Source organism: Staurois parvus, unplaced genomic scaffold, assembly GCF_062004578.1.
Source record: "Staurois parvus isolate SC_StPar_1 unplaced genomic scaffold, SC_StPar_1.0 ptg000209l, whole genome shotgun sequence".
NCBI lineage: Eukaryota > Metazoa > Chordata > Amphibia > Anura > Ranidae > Staurois > Staurois parvus.
Genome location: NW_028318005.1, coordinates 1,955,208 through 1,971,584, shown reverse-complemented (window position 1 = coordinate 1,971,584; position 16,377 = coordinate 1,955,208). Strand labels below are relative to the sequence as shown.

The following is a 16,377-nucleotide window of genomic DNA, read 5'->3' as shown; positions in this document are numbered from 1 at the left end:
TCTGGTTGTGGTCCTGGGAGTTTGTTAAAATTTCATATGGAGCATAGCGGTTGTAGCACCATACTTTTCTGTAATGGACACCTATGACTAGCCTTTGCAGTAAGGTACACATGGAAGGGCAATACACAGCACAAACAAAGAAAAGGTTTCTCTGCATACTTACCAGCCAGTCTGCAAAACAATCAAATTGACCCTGTTTAACCATTTACGTTAAAAGAGAGGGTTTTGTTTGCACACATTTGCAAATATATGCGTGAGTTGCAGTGCCCACATCAAGGATCCTTTGTATACTACAGTCCTAACTCTATAATTTTCAGAGTCTCCTACACAGGAGCACATAAAGCAGTGGATAGATTAAGGGCAGGTGTGCCTGTAGGCAGCCCATTTCTCCTTAAAGGCTGAGATGTACATGATGTACAGCAAGAGCACAATGGCAACTAAAGCATCCAGTGCGTCCCCTCTCTGATTCCACCAACTGTACAAAAAAATTGGAAACAACCCCAACCTATAACTAGCCTTTGCAATAAGGAATGCATGGATGAGCAACGTACATCACAAACAAAGAAAATTATCTCAGCATACTTACCAGCCAGCTTGGAAAACAATCAAATTGACCCTGTCTAACAATTTATGTAAAAACAGAGGGTTTTGTTTGCACACATTTGCAAATATATGCATGAGAATCAGTGCCCATGTCAAGGCTCCTCTATATACTGCAATCCTAACTTTATAACTTTCAGAGTTTCATAAATAGGAGCACATGTAACAGTGGATAGATTAAGGGCAGGTATGCCTTGAGGGAGCCCACCCGTCCTTAAAGGCACAGGCATGCACGTGATGCCTAGCAAGAGCACAATGTCATGGAAGGCATCCAGTGCATTACTGCACCCAATGCATCCAACTGTATCCCTTTGCATCCCTATGAGTATATAATAAAGAAGATTTTACATGCATGATACACCCGGGTGCCAACCTTCTATTATTTGGATGTCTCTACGGACAGCTTGCTTGGCTTCGTTCCTGCCACAGTGGGAGTCTGTAACATTTCATATGGAGCATAGGGGTTGTAGCACCATACTTTTCAGTTAAGGAATGAATGGAGGCTGCCAATCTTGATAGAGGCAGGGTTTTGCTATCCCAGAGCTGCCCCCTGGATGACTGGTAACCTGATGACTGGTGGGGGAAAATGCAGCAGACGAGGTGCAAAAAGAACAGATCAACAGAATGAGTAGGGATCCACTTACACCAGCCACCGCACTAAATGCACTACTGCTAGTGTGTGTTGGAAGAAGACAGTGCTGAAGTGCGGATCTCAACACATTGGGGGTGATTTACTAAAACTGGTGCACTCAGAATCTGGTGCAACTGTGCACAGTAACCAATCAGCATATAACTCAGCTTGCGCAATAAAGCTTTGACAATAAAACTTAGAAGCTGACTGGTTACTACGCACAGCTCCACCGGTTTTAGTAAATCTCCCCCACTGTTTACTTTTTTCTTAGAACTTTAATAAAATGTCACACGTGTCATTTAACCTCCCTGGCGGTATGATTATTTCAGATTTTTGGTGCTGAAAGCTGTACCATTATTTTGCATGGAAATTTGGCGTTTTATATTGTAGGCCTGTAATTTTTAGGAATAACTCACTGAAATCTGTCCGAACAAGTGTCTAGTAAACATCCTGGGTAGGATAAAACTTGAAACACATAATCATAAATTATAAATTAATAAATAATCATAAAAAATAATAATATAATAATAATAAATTTAATTCAATAATATAATTAAACCAAAAACACTAAAATTTGAAATATAGCACCAAGTTCGCACATCACTGAGCAAAGTCGCAAAATCGTTTTCAGTGTCTGATGACGAATTTCCCCACGAATCATTATCACTCAATTCTGCAAGTAGTTCTAATTTACTATCACTGTTCTCTAGCGGGTTTAAAACCGCTTTTGACCTAAAGGGATGCTTTTTGGACGCCATGGATGTTTCTCAGTTTCCAGGCAGAAAGAACAGTAAAATGCAGGCAGGGCGCAGGACAAAGCACTCGGGACAAAATGTATGTGAAATGGTTTGATACAGTAATGTTTTACTATGTGATTTTAGTGAATGTCACTTTTTGTCATTTTCAAATTTCCCGCCGTTCCATCCCCCATACGTCTCGACGCTCGCAGGGGACGGAACCCAGATGACAGATGCCGGCATCCACCGGATTACATTGCTGGGGACACTGCAGGAGGGACATCGCAGGAGCGCAGGACAAGGTAAGTGATCGAGGGATCGCGGAGCAGCGCCGCATGGTAAGCCCGAGTGTAGCTCGGGGTTACCGCTTGTGGCACTGAAACTTTACCCCAAGCTACACTCGGGAATACCGCCAGGGAGGTTAAAGTGTTACTAAACCCAGGACCCTGCATTCACTATATCTGGTCTCCCACAGTACACTCAACATGGAAATGCAATTATTTTAGTAAATATAAACTGCTAAATACCTTTTCTCATTAGAAGTATATAGCAGTCTTGTGACTTCTATCAGTGACTAGCTGAGCACTGGTTAAAGCTTGTAGGAGGAGTTGTCATTCTCCTCTGACTGTCCTTTAAGGCTGCATAACCCCTGACCCTCTGTCTGGACAGTAATGATTGACCCTGTGCCGATCACATGCACCCTCCCAAAGAAAAAAGAAACTCTCTAGCAATACACACTAAACTGAGCATGTGCACAGTGCCTCCTAGGGCTCTGTACTTTCATCAGATGGATTGGAGACAGTAGAAGAAGGGGAGGATTAGAGAAGACAGGATCAAACAGCCTTTTTACACAATGCAGAGGATTAACCCCTTAGGTTCGACAGTGAGTATAACAAGTATGCTTTACTGCATATACAGATTATTTTTTTTCAATGCACATCACCACAACGTAATGATGTGAACTGATACCATAGGAAACAATGAAAATTGCCTTGTCTTTGCATTGGGACAACAGTGCCCAGTGCATCGTAATGCAAACAGTGTGTACAATCCCTAAAGCATAAGCAGGGAGATGCATGCAGTTGGTTATTCTCCAGCAAGCAGCACAATGATTACAGCACTAAATTTCACTCCAAATCTCCCAAGACTATAAGGCAGCATTGCCTTAGATCTCACAACAGATATACAGCTAAAATGCTGTAGGCACAGGAGTTCCTAAGCACGCTCACACACCCGGAAGTGCACTGCTATATTTCTGGAGGAACTTGGGACACGAGGTACATTTTTCAAGTTAATGCTTATGCATTCGTCACAAAAAAACAGCTAAAATCGGGATCCCCAGGCACAGAAAAAATTGTGAACAATTAGTCTGTAGATGATGCCGTCTCACCCAAAATTGGAAGGTGGTGCTCTCAGGACCAAAATGCATATAGTAGAAAAAATGCCAGTGGGTGTAGCTCCACTGGAAATGAAGTCCTCAAGAGAACAATCTGTGGCTAAAACATCATGTTTATTGACATTGTAATAACAAATGACACACAGTTAGAGCACCCTCCACCTGATACTTGTAAAAACAAGGACAACGTTGCCATGAGATAACACACCTGTACCGGGATCCTGGTCAGACCATACAACCACTCGCAATCGCCATACACTGAGCAGAAATGCCAAAATGGCATAGCATAATACCAAAAAGGTCATACAGTGGGGATCGAAAGTTTTGGCACCCCAGCTAAAAATTTGTATTAATGTGCATAAAGGTTAGGGACCCTAGACTGTAAGCTCCTTGGGGGTAAAAAGTGATGTATAATATATGTAAATCGCTGCATAAATTGTTGGCGCTATATAAGTACCTGTAATAATAAAATATAATGCTGTTCTCTAAGGTTTTAAGTAGACCTGGACTCAAAAACTTCAAGATGAATTCCGGGCATTGGTATCTGCCTGAAGTAGACACCACTGCTCCAGTGATCTTCACTTGCTTCCATTTCCAGCACCAACCACCTACCCCGCTGCATACTGAACACCGGAGGTCGGCAACTTTGCTTTGTGAGGTCACCACCCCGCTGCATACTGAACACCGGAGGTCGGCAGCTTTGCTTTGTGAGGTCACCACCCCGCATTTCTACCTTGTCGAATCAGAGAAGGCTTCACATTTACTCAGAAGATGCAAAGCACCCCTTGCAAGCGGCCAACCTCCTGTGTTCAGAATGCAGCAGGACAGCTACTTGGCACAGAACCTGGAAACAAGTGAAGATCACTGGAGTAGTGGTGTCCACTTCACGATTTGCACTGTTTTAACAAGATACTAACAAGATACAAGAAATACAAAGTACAAGATATTAACTCTGCAGGGTACCCAAACTTTTGCAGACGCCATTTTTTTGTTTTCTGTTATTTTGAAAGTGTAAATGATGGAAATAAAATCTAACTTTTGTTGACATATTATAAGAATGTCTAATCTGTAATTTGATGCTTTTTGGAGATTTTTCCATCTTTCCTTGGCTTCTTTATGCACATTAATACAAATTTTTAGCTGGGGTGCCCAAACTTTCGATCCCCACTGTACAGGCATAATCATATATGGTCAAAATAAATGACATGTCATGAAGGGCCTAGTAATGAAAATATCATATCAAAATCAGCAGCAAGGATCATAAAGATCATAAGAGGATCACAGCTGAGGATGTCCCCAGTATAAGCATATATCCGGATAAGCAGAATGTGTAGATGGGTCACCAGATGGCCCCAATCGAGCCCTTATGATGACGGGCATGAATTGAGGTGCCGTAATGCTTATGTATGCCATATTTCATTGTTATTAACCTCCCTAGCGGTCTGATTATGTCCATATTTCTGTGCTCAAAGCGGTACATTTTTTTGCATGGAAATATGTATTTTTTTTATTGTAGGTCTGTAATTTTTAGGAATAACTCACTGAAATCTGTCTGAACAAGAGTCTAGTGAACATCCCGGGTATGATAAAATTTGAAACACGAAATCATAAATTATAATTTAATAAATAATCATAAAAAATAATAATATAATAATAAATTTAATTCAATAATATAATCAAACCAAAAACACTGAAATATGAAATATAGCGCCAAGTTCTCACATCACTGAGCAAAGTCACAAAATCGTTTTCAGTGTCTGATGACAAATTTCCCCACGAATCATTATCACTCAATTCTGCAAGTGGTTCTAATTTACTATCGCTGTTCTCTAGCCGGTCTAAAACCGCTTTTGACATAAAGGGACGCTTTTTGGACACCATGGACGTTTCTCAGTTTCCAGGCAGAAAGAATAGTAAAAATGCAGGCAGGGCACTGGACAAAGCACTCGGGACAAAATGTATGTGAAATGGTTTGATACAGTAATGTTTTACTATGTTATTTTAGTGAATTCAGTGAATGTCACTTTTTGTCATTTTTAAAATTTCCGCCGGTTCCGTCCCCCGTACGTCCCGACACTCGCAGGGGACGGAACCCAGATAACAGATGCCGGCATCCGCCGGAGGACATTACAGGGGACACTGCAGGAGGGACATCGCGGGAGCGCAGGACAAGGTAAGTGATCGAGGGATCCTGGAGCAGCGCCGCATGGTAAGCCCGAGTGTAGCTCGGGGTTACCGCTTGTGGTACTGAAACTTTACCCTGAGCTACACTCTGGCATACCGCCAGGGAGGTTAAAACAGTGCAAATCGTGAAGTGGACACCACTACTCCAGTGATCTTCACTTGTTTCCAGGTTCTGTGCCAAGTAGCTGCCCTGCTGCATTCTGAACACGGGAGGTTGGCCGCTTGCAAGGGGTGCTTTGCATCTTCTGAATAAATATGAAGCCTTCTCTGATTCGACAAGATAGAAATGCGGGGTGGTGACCTCACAAAGCAAAGCTGCCGATCTCCGGTGTTCAGTATGCAGCGGGGTGGTGACCTCACAAAGCAAAGCTGCCGACCTCCGGTGTTCAGTATGCAGCGGGGTGGTGACCTCACAAAGCAAAGCTGCCGACCTCCGGTGTTCAGTATGCAGCGGGGTGGTGACCTCACAAAGCAAAGCTGCCGACCTCCGGTGTTCAGTATGCAGCGGGGTAGGTGGTTGGTGCTGGAAACGGAAGCAAGTGAAGATCACTGGAGCAGTGGTGTCTACTTCAGCCAGATATGGTATATGCACAATAACATTGGTCCAAGCTAGACCAATATAACTATATATATAACATACCAATGCCCGGAATTCATCTTGAAGTTTTTGAGTCCAGGTCTACTTAAAACCTTAGAGAACAGCATTATATTTTTTTATTACAGGTACTTATACAGCGCCAACAATTTATGCAGCGATTTACATATATTATGCATCACTCCTTACCCCCAAGGAGCTTACAGTTACATACACAAAAATGAGCCAGTTTAGACAGGCGTCATTTAACCTACCAGCATGTTTTTGGAGTGTGGGAGGAAACCCACGCAGGCACAGGGAGAACATGCAAACCCCATGCAGGTAGTGCCGTGGTTGGGATTTGAACTGATGACTCAAGTGCTGCTAGGCGGAAGTGCTAATCACTGCTAAGCCACTGTGTTGCCCGATAAGAACATACACTACGAGTTCTTTGATATACACATACTTTTATGATGTCATATTATGTTATGTCAGTGCAAAGCAAATTTAATGTACACACCATTAAAAAATGACTGGACCCTTACTGTTACTTACCTTCTGTTTTCTCCCAAGCCACCCCATTTGGAGCAAATTGAAATGCCTTTACCTCTGGCATTAAAAGAACATGTGAGATTCTCTCCTTTCTCCCACAATACAGCACTGGGCACCTGAGCAGACATAACTGAGCTATAACTCTGCCATACTATGGCCCGGGGAAGGCCCTACCTCATTTACTGTCTTGGTAATAGGTTGTCCACAAAACAGAAAGTGAAGGGAAATTCCTCTAATGGAGTCCTACAGTGCTTATGTGCTAACAAGAAACAAGCTGATAGGAGGAGAAAGCAGAGTGATAGTGAGATGAGCTCATCAGTGTGCTGCTTCTCTCTTCATTGTCCAGTCACAGGTCTCCTGCAATGTAAGACACAGCAGCACTGTGTGGAAGAGCTGTTTATATCACAGGTTTGGATAGGCAGAAATACAAATCCTTTGGCAGATAAAATAGTTCTCATGGTTGTATTCCAACTTTGTATTTAGCTGTTTGCTTGTTGTTCAAGTCACAGCCTCAAAATGCATGTTCAGGTGTTCAGTTTTGCATCCAAGTATTGTTTTAGTGCTCAAGCTATTCTAATACCTTGTGTTGGAAATCTGGTAATTTGGGCTCTCCTTTTGCTTACTATTATACCACTGAAAAGGTATTCCCAGATACACCCACCATGGGGTGTCTCTCATATAGAAAGCCTGGTGTGACAATGTATTAGAACATAAAACCCTTATAAAGCATGCTTCAATTTGCTGCAACAGGGAAAAACTTTCCTGCTCCCCTAAGCCCCAGTTCACACTAGAATGCAGTGCGGGAAACCCGTGATCTGTTCACACTCCCCATACCGCATTCAAATCACACTGTGTGTAAGTGCAATGTTAATGACACCCCAAATGCAGGTTGCAAATGCTGAGCACCAGATTGCATGGTACAACTATGTGATCTGGTTGCAGTGTGTTTCGAAAATTGGTGCACGCACTACTTTGGTGCAATACGGTGCAATTTGAGTTCATTCATAATAAATGGGTTCAAATCGCACTGCATTGAATCATATGTGAATTGCACAGGAATGGTCACATGCCTGATGAAGGGGTCCTGCGAGACTCCGAAACGTTGCCTTGCTGCAACTATGTGATCGTTCATTAAAACTTTTGGACCCATATTGGTGATCCTCGGTGTGCTGGTGACACTCTCCCTTGCAAAGGAAGGCGGTGCGCTTCCTGTGCGATTCATAGTGTGAGCCTAGGCTTGTGGAATTGGATACTCCCAGAAACAGTAATCTATGATGCTTTTTCTTATAGATTAAGCTTGAATTTAAATTAGAGATATATGGTAATGTGGAGGGTCCACATTTTATCTATGGTGAGATATTTTAAAGTGCTTGTAAATGTAAAGGGATGCTGGATCTTTGAACTCTGAGACTCTTCAGGTGACATTGTGAAGGTAGACCCTACTACTAAGCCCTGGATAAAAGTTTCTCCTGTGAATACAGTCATCTGCATTTCCTTGTAGACCCAACCTGGTTCTATAGAGCAAAACCATTCAAAGTCTGAGAAATACGACCAGCATTTTATAACAGTCTCATGCCCGGTTTGTTGTGTGGGTGGTCTGTACAGAAGCCAACAGCTTGGCATACACTGTACTCATTGCTTCCACCATAAAACATAATGTGAATAATTCTTGTAACTTTTTTGGCCAAAACTACAGTGTTAAAAGTAGAAGAAGCCATGGAGGCAACAGCTTAAAATAATCTGAAATATCTGACTCAAGCCAGTAAAAATACATTATTACCACTGTGGTGCATATAACTGATCATTGTACATTAAATGATTTAACCACTTGAGCTCCAGAGGATTTACCTCCCTTAATGACCAGGCCTCTTTTTGCTACTCGGCGCTGCACTAATTCAACTGATAATTGCGCTGTCATGCAATGCTGCACCCAAACGAAATTTACGTCCTTTTTTTCACACAAATAGAGCTTTCTTTCGGTGGTATTTGATCATCTGTGCGCTTTTTATTTTTCACGCTATAAACATAAAAAGGCCAAAAATTTTGAAGAAAAACAATATTTTTTACTTTCAGCTATAAAAAATATATAGTAAACTCAAAGTTGGTCATAAATTTAGGCCAAAATGTATTCTGCTACATGTTTTTGGTAAAAAAAATCCCAATGAGTGTATATTGATTGCTTTGTGTGGAAGTTATAGCGTCTACAAACTATAGTATAAATACTGCAACTTACGCCATTTTTCTGCTATACAGCGCTGCGCTAGTTTAATGGACAATTGCGCGGTCATGCAATACGGTACATAAACAAAATTTACGTCCTTTTTTTCACAAAAATTGAGCTTTCTTTCGGTGGTATTTGATCGCCTGTACGGTTTTTATTTTTTGCGCTATAAAAAAAAAGGCTGACAATTTTGAGGAAAAAAAACAATATTTTGGACTTTTTGCTATAAAACATGTCCAGTAAAAAAAAATGCAAAAATCAAATTTAGTCATAAATTTCTGCCAAAATGCATTCTGCAACATGTCTTTGCTAAAAAAAAAACCCAATACGTGTAAATAATTGGTTTACGTGAAAGTTATAGCGTTTCCAAATGGTGGGAAAGATACTGGGATTTTTAGGGTTTTTTTCATACTAATAATGGCGGCGATCAGCGACTTATGGCGGCGATCAGGGACCTATGGCAGCGATCAGGGACTTATGGCAGCGACCAGCGACTTATGGCGGGACTGTGGGACTGCAGCAGACATTGGGGGGTACTGACTTGGGGTCACTGACATCCCCAAAAACACTAATACAGTGATCAGTGCAAAAAAAAAACAACTGACACTGTACTAATGGCAAAGGGGAGGAAGGGGTTAACTTTATTTTGCAGGGAAGGGTTATAGGAGTGAGGGGAGTGTTTTACTAGGGGGCGGGGGGGTGTGCTGCACGGGACAAGGCTGATCGAGAAAGAGAAACTCTTCTTTCTCGATCAGCTCATCCTGGAGCTGACAGGGAAGTAACAGACAGCACAGCTACTGCAGCTGTGCTCTCTGTCACCGTTTACCGCCGATCGCCGGGACATAGCCGCTAAGGAGCAGCTGTGACCCGCTGACTGACATCTGCAGCGGTGATCCGCGGGACAAATAGGGCGGCGGCGCGCCTCGTGCGCGCCCCCTATTTGTTTACAAAACACACGTCTTAAAACGTGGTTTTGCCTGTGAGTGCCGCCCTGCCGCGGTATATGTACAGTGGCTGGGCGGCATGCGGTTAAAATGATATTTTTAGCTCATTTTGCTATATTAAAACTGCATTGTGTGTCAGTGGATTCTCTATCAATCGCTTTTCTCGATTCCCATGTATACATGTGTTAGAAACGGTATTTCTGTTGCCTTTTAAGAGCCCTGTCACTTAAAAAAAACCATTTTTTAAATGTGCCCCGTGCAAGAATACGCTTAAAGTATAACTAAAGGCAAAACTTTTTTTAGTTTTGAAGAGAGTGGAGAGGGATTAGAACCCATGTCAGGTTTTTACTGATTTCTGTGTTAGGGAGATTCATCCTCTCTATTTGTCCTGTTTATTGTTATCACCAAGAGTGAAAGTAAAAGAAAAAGTTACATTTTGTGTTGTCACCAGAACAGGAAGAGAGGGAAAACATTTGTCAATGGGACCACTGGTTCTGGTGACCCTGACGACAACCATGGATTCCCACACTTAGGAGGGATTTCCTCTCATTTCCTCTTTTGGCTATGGGACAGGACGTGAAAAGAAATTTCCCCAAAGGAACATGGATGGCAAAAACAAAAAACTAACAGAGGCTATAACCCACCTTTACTATATTCAATAAAGAGTTTTGTTTTTAGTTCCTCTTTAATGCTCACTTCTGTCCTGACCTGTGACGATTGCTGTTATATTGAAGAGAAACTGACCTTTGTAGAATATTCTGAATGCGGCATTTTCAGGAGTCTCAGATTCCATGGCCAAGAGCGCATGCTGTGGTTCCTCCATCACCCCTATGTCACGAGCATTTTCTCTAGTGACACATAAGCTGGATGGAGAACTAAAGTAGGTGGCTGGGAACCAGCAATTTGACATTCATAGAAGTGTCAGATTCTGTAGGTCCATCAAGTGACAGCTTCTCTTCGGTCTCTCACTGAAGAGTTTTAAAATAAGCCCCATTGTTAGGGCAGTAGCAAGATAATATTAGTAACTCCCAGCACTGGTGTCAGTTGCCACAGTAATAACCTCAAGCATTTGTACTAGTGGCTGCTACAATAACTCCCAGCATTGGTGTTAGTTGACACAATAACAACCTCAAGCATTGGTGTCACTGGATACAATATTAACCCACAGCATTGGTGTCAGTGGCTGTATAATTAACCCCACTCCCTGCCCCTTAATGGTCAGTGGTAGTGCTATTTAACTCCCCACACCAGTGGTCAGTGTTATTAAACCTTTACCAGCACTGCATTGATCAGTGGCAGCATTTTTTAAACTCCCAACCCTGTAATTAGTGGCAGTATTATTTAACCTCCACCACCTCCACATTGGTTGTTAGTGGCAGTGGTTTTTTAACAGCTCAAAATTGGTGGTCAGTGGAAGAAAATTTGAAACCCCCCAACATTGGTGGTCAGTGGTCTATTACCTGATCACATGCTCCTATGCCGCTTTTTCTCATTCCACATCCAGCCTGGACTATACTGTACTTGTACTATTGAGTGGAGATTACTCTACCTGACAGTACTGACATTGTTTTAGTGCTGGGCGCCAGAAGGCAGAGAGCATTCCAATACCCTGCTGCCACTCTCCAAAGTGCCCAACAGGTAGTGACCTTAGCCCAGGAGATGGTGGGCCACAACTCAGAGATCCAGCATGCTGCTTGGATGGTCCATTTCAAAACCACAGGCATTAGCCAATTACTGTCTGCTAATACAATTGTTGTAGCAATACTGTACTAGTGTAGTCTTGTTTAATACAACATTTTACATTCTAAGTATAAAAAGTGGGTGCTAAAATAGATTTCTGTCTCCATACCTGTCATCCCTAGTGACTACATCAGCCTGTCCACAAGATTTTGGAGTATGTCTACAGGAATTTGTTCCCATTCAGCCAAAAGAACCTTTTTGAGGTCAAGTTCTGGTGTTTCTCTATAAGATCTGGCTTGCAGTTAGCATACCAATTCACCTGAAAGGTGTCCAATATGGTTGAAGTCAGAGTTCTGTGTAGGCCACGCAAGTTCCTCTACACCAAGGTGTCCAACCTGTGGCCCAAGATGGCTATGAATGCGGGCCAACACAGAATTGTAAACGTACTTAAAAATGTCTGTTTTATGGAATTTTGTGTAAATATGCATTTACACTTAGCAAATACATGTGGCCGAAGAAAAATCTGACAGTTTCTCTTTAGTGGAATTCTATATGTTTTATCTTCCCAAAGAAAGATCTCCTACTCTTCACAATCACGCCTTATTCATGTCAGCACTTTTCAGCAGCACCTGTATTTGTGAGCAACTATTTTCAAGGATAAAGCACACAAAGGGCAAAATTAGAACCAAAATATTTGATGAGCTCCTTGAGAATAATTGAGAATTGCTACTTCATCCATCCAACCAGATATTGGTATGTTAGTATATTTGACAAAAAATAGTGTCTAGTTTTACACAAAAAAATGAAGTTTTATTGCTCAAATAGGTACATTATGTAACGGACCCCAGACACCTACGACTGGGTATCTCTGTCAAGAAGCTGCTTCTCAGGTCTGGAACAGGGGACCAGTGAATCTGGCTATTGTTACCCAAGATCCAGACAATCCCCCCTCCCTGCATAATGACACAGGGAGGGGCAATCTACATTTAGTAACAAGAGACACACAGGTATTCAAACTTCACACCGTTAGACAGTCCCATCAGGAGGGAGGGCTGCTGGAGACACCCCCCACTAATCTAATAGACATAAACACATACATCCCATAATAGTTTGCTCCCAAGCCAGACAAACAATAGAACAATGGGATGCAACCACATAACATTAAACAATCAACAACCCCCACCCCACCTATCTCCTAAACACGTCTACACAGTCTGAGACAAAGCCCACATAATATCAGGACAGATCACCCTGCACCCCGAACAGGCACAGGGTGATTTATACATAAGAGGGATATGGGGAGCTGAAACAGGGGTCTCCCCACCTCTCCAAAGTGAGCTGGGTTCCATGGGCCCCCCACCCAAAGTGACTCCCGCCACACATTACCTATATCAGTGATCGTTAACTTCTTCCAATGTGGCCCAGGAAAGTTAAAAGTTTGGACACCCCTGTTCTAAACCAAACTGATAAAGCTTAATCCCTGGAATTCATAAAAACTGACACAGACAGATTTCGTTAGAGTGTCTCTCGTGTTCTAAAAGTGGTGCAGCGTACGCCAAAATCATGCACTTGTCTAGAACTTGCACTTGGGTTTGGAACACACTTTTAGAATGCATGCAAGACACTTTCACAAAATCTGTCTGTGACAGTTTCTCTTTCTATGCCAAAAGAGACTTGGTCTTAATTTGCTCTGATACAAATTTTTGGTATTTTATTTTGAATTTTGCACATTCATTGCATTACAATGTAAAATTGGCACATTCTAGAATTATCTGAATTTGGTGCCTGAGTTGCTGTCAGAACCCAGTGTTGGACAAATTTGTCACAATTCATTGACAAGAGGCATTAACGCCTAAAAAGTAGAGCAGTAGCTTCACTGAATTCCCCCCAATGTCTTTATGGTACTGGTTTTGTACTCAGCAGTACAGTCATGCTGAACAGAAAAGGGCCTTCTTTAACCTCCCTGGCGGTATGATTATTTCAGATTTTTGGTGCTGAAAGCTGTACCATTATTTTGCATGGAAATTTGGCGTTTTATATTGTAGGCCTGTAATTCCTAGGAATAACTCACTGAAATCTGTCCGAACAAGAGTCTAGTAAACATCCCGGGTAGGATAAAACTTGAAACACGAAACCATAAATTATAATTTAATAAATAATCATAAAAAATAATAATATAATAATTATAAATTTAATTCAATAATATAATCAAACCAAAAACACTGAAATTTGAAATATAGCGCCAAGTTCGCACATCACTGAGCAAAGTCGCAAAATCGTTTTCAGTGTCTGATGACGAATTTCCCCACGAATCATTATCACTCAATTCTGCAAGTAGTTCTAATTTACTATCGCTGTTTTCTAGCTGGTCTAAAACCGATTTTGACCTAAAGGGACGCTTTTTTGACGCCATGGATGTTTCTCAGTTTCCAGGTAGAAGGAACAGTCAAAATGCAGGCAGGGCACAGGACAAAGCATTAGGGACAAAATGTATGTGAAATGGTTTGGTACAGTAATGTTTTACTATGTGATTTTAGTGATTTTTGTGAATGTCACTTTTTGTCATTTTCAAATTTTCCGCCGTTCTGTCCCCCGTACGTCCCAACGCTCGCAGGGGACGGAACCCAGATGAAAGATGCCGGCATCCGCCGGATTACATTGCTGGGGACACTGCAGGAGGGACATCGCGGGAGCGCAGGACAAGGTAAGTGACCGAGGGATCATGGTAAGCCCGAGTGTAGCTCGGGGTTACCGCTTGTGGTACTGAAACTTTACCCCGAGGTACACTCGGGAATACTGCCAGGGAGGCTACACCGTTGGAGCGAGGTTGGAAGACAATTGTCAAAAATGTTTTCGTATACATGAACAGTACTTTTCACTGAAAACACCTGAAGTCAACATTTTGGTCAAGTGTCTTTGGCCATAAGTTATATATATTTTAAAACAATGGAAAAGGATTTGAAAACACTGCCAATATGGAACTATCCAGAGGACTGTAATGCACAACAATGCTGCTCAGATAAGCAGATCATTGTGAATGACTGGCTACAGCTTTCCCAATTAGTGTCTGCAAACACATTATACCACATTGTACATTCTGATTGACATCATCTGCTCTATTTATTTTAATACAGCATGGAAGTTGTGAATTTCCTGGTCCTCATATAAGAGGACCTGGAATGGATCTCAATTCTCAGTTATTTCCACCTTCATATATTTATCTTTAGACATTGGGATTTACTCTCAGAAACTCCGACCACATAACTTGCATTCTAGAAATACTTGAATTCATCCCAGAATATGTGTATGTAAGTAACATGTCTGAACAAGGATATGAAGAGATTTGCTGTTTCATTCATTTTCAAGGAATGTAATAAATGACATTTAGATATCCTGCTTAAACATTTGGGATTATATGACTATACATGGAAAATGATTTACCAAAACTGGAGAGTACAAAATCTGGCGCAGCTGTGCATGGTAGCCAATCAGCTTCTAACTTCAGCTTGTTCAGTGAAGCTTGTTCTGTTGAAGTGTCCCACACTGCATTCAAAACGCACTGCACTTGCAATCTGCATGAGGTGTCAGCGTTAATGACTTCCCAAATGCAGGTCACAAACGCAGTGCGTTTGTCAACACCGAATCGCATGTATTACCATGCGATACGGCTGCTGTGAGTTTTGCAATGTAGTACATGCACTATTTTTAGTGCGGTCCGGCACAATTTCAATCCATTCAAATGAATGGGCTGAAATTGCACTGCATCCAGATCGCATGTAAATTGCACAGTTTTTTTGTGATTCATGGTGTGAACCAGCCCTTAGTGAACTGATATGTGATTTGGATGAAATTGATGTAACCTGTCTTTTAAGAATATTTTTTTTAATCTTAAAAAAAGATGGTCTACTTACCTGCTCTGTGCAGAGAGCAGTCTCTTACCTCCTTTTTTTCAGTTCCTCACCGTCACTGTCTGCTTCTTCTTCTGGGTGCCTCCTCAGCAGACTGGGTGCTAAGGGGGCAACCATGTATGAGTGCTCACATGCCAGGCTGTGTGCATCCATTGACACACAGTGGTAAGCCACACCTCTGCTCCCTCCTCACAGAAGTCTGATTAACAGCAGCAAAGGCCTATTGCTTCCCTTGCTCTCAGAGTCTCCTGTGAGACCGGGAACTGAAAAGAAAGGTGCTGCAGCTGGGACAGTGCTGGAGAAGTGAGAGAAGTCAGGTAAGTATTTACGAACGGTGTGCGGTGTGGGGGGGTAGAACAGATAGGATCATTCAACTTCTATTCATCCACCCTGTTGGAAAAAAGCTGCTCAATCAGCCCTGTAGGCAATAGACTGCAGCATTGATCAGTGTATTCTGACAGTGGGGAAGTCTGCTTTCAGAATACAATAACACAGTGGGGAGGATTCCCCCATCTACATTGAGTGTGTGCCATGGGGGAATCGGGTAATTTGTTTTAATTCAACACACTGACGGAACAAACAAAACGGACTCATCTATGTTAGTCATATTCTCCTATAAATAGTTATTTATTCTCACAATTCATCAACATTACAAATGGATCTTTTCCTGCAGTCCTTATTAGACATCTGCTGAAATGTAACATAATCGCCCACCAGTGGCATATCTATGGTGATTAGTGCCTAAGGCAGGGATGCTCAACTTGTGGCCCTTGGAGCCCTCTGATGTGGCCCTTTACCTCAGATTGAATGCAGGAGTTTTGGTGTGCTTTCAGGAACAATTGAGTACTGTCCGTGATACTTTTTTATTCGCAATAACATAAAATTTTGAGGACAAGCTTTTGGGGAATGTCCCCTTCTTCAGATCTAAGCAGTACTGAAACAAAGATTTA

The 16,377-nt window shown here is 42.0% G+C and overlaps 1 protein-coding gene across 1 annotated transcript in view; it reads right to left on the bottom strand.

Annotated features, from left to right (window-relative positions):
• Positions 1 to 16,377, bottom strand: part of PTPDC1 (protein tyrosine phosphatase domain containing 1) — an 85,742-nt gene that overhangs the window by 19,121 nt on the left and 50,244 nt on the right. The window lies entirely within an intron of this gene.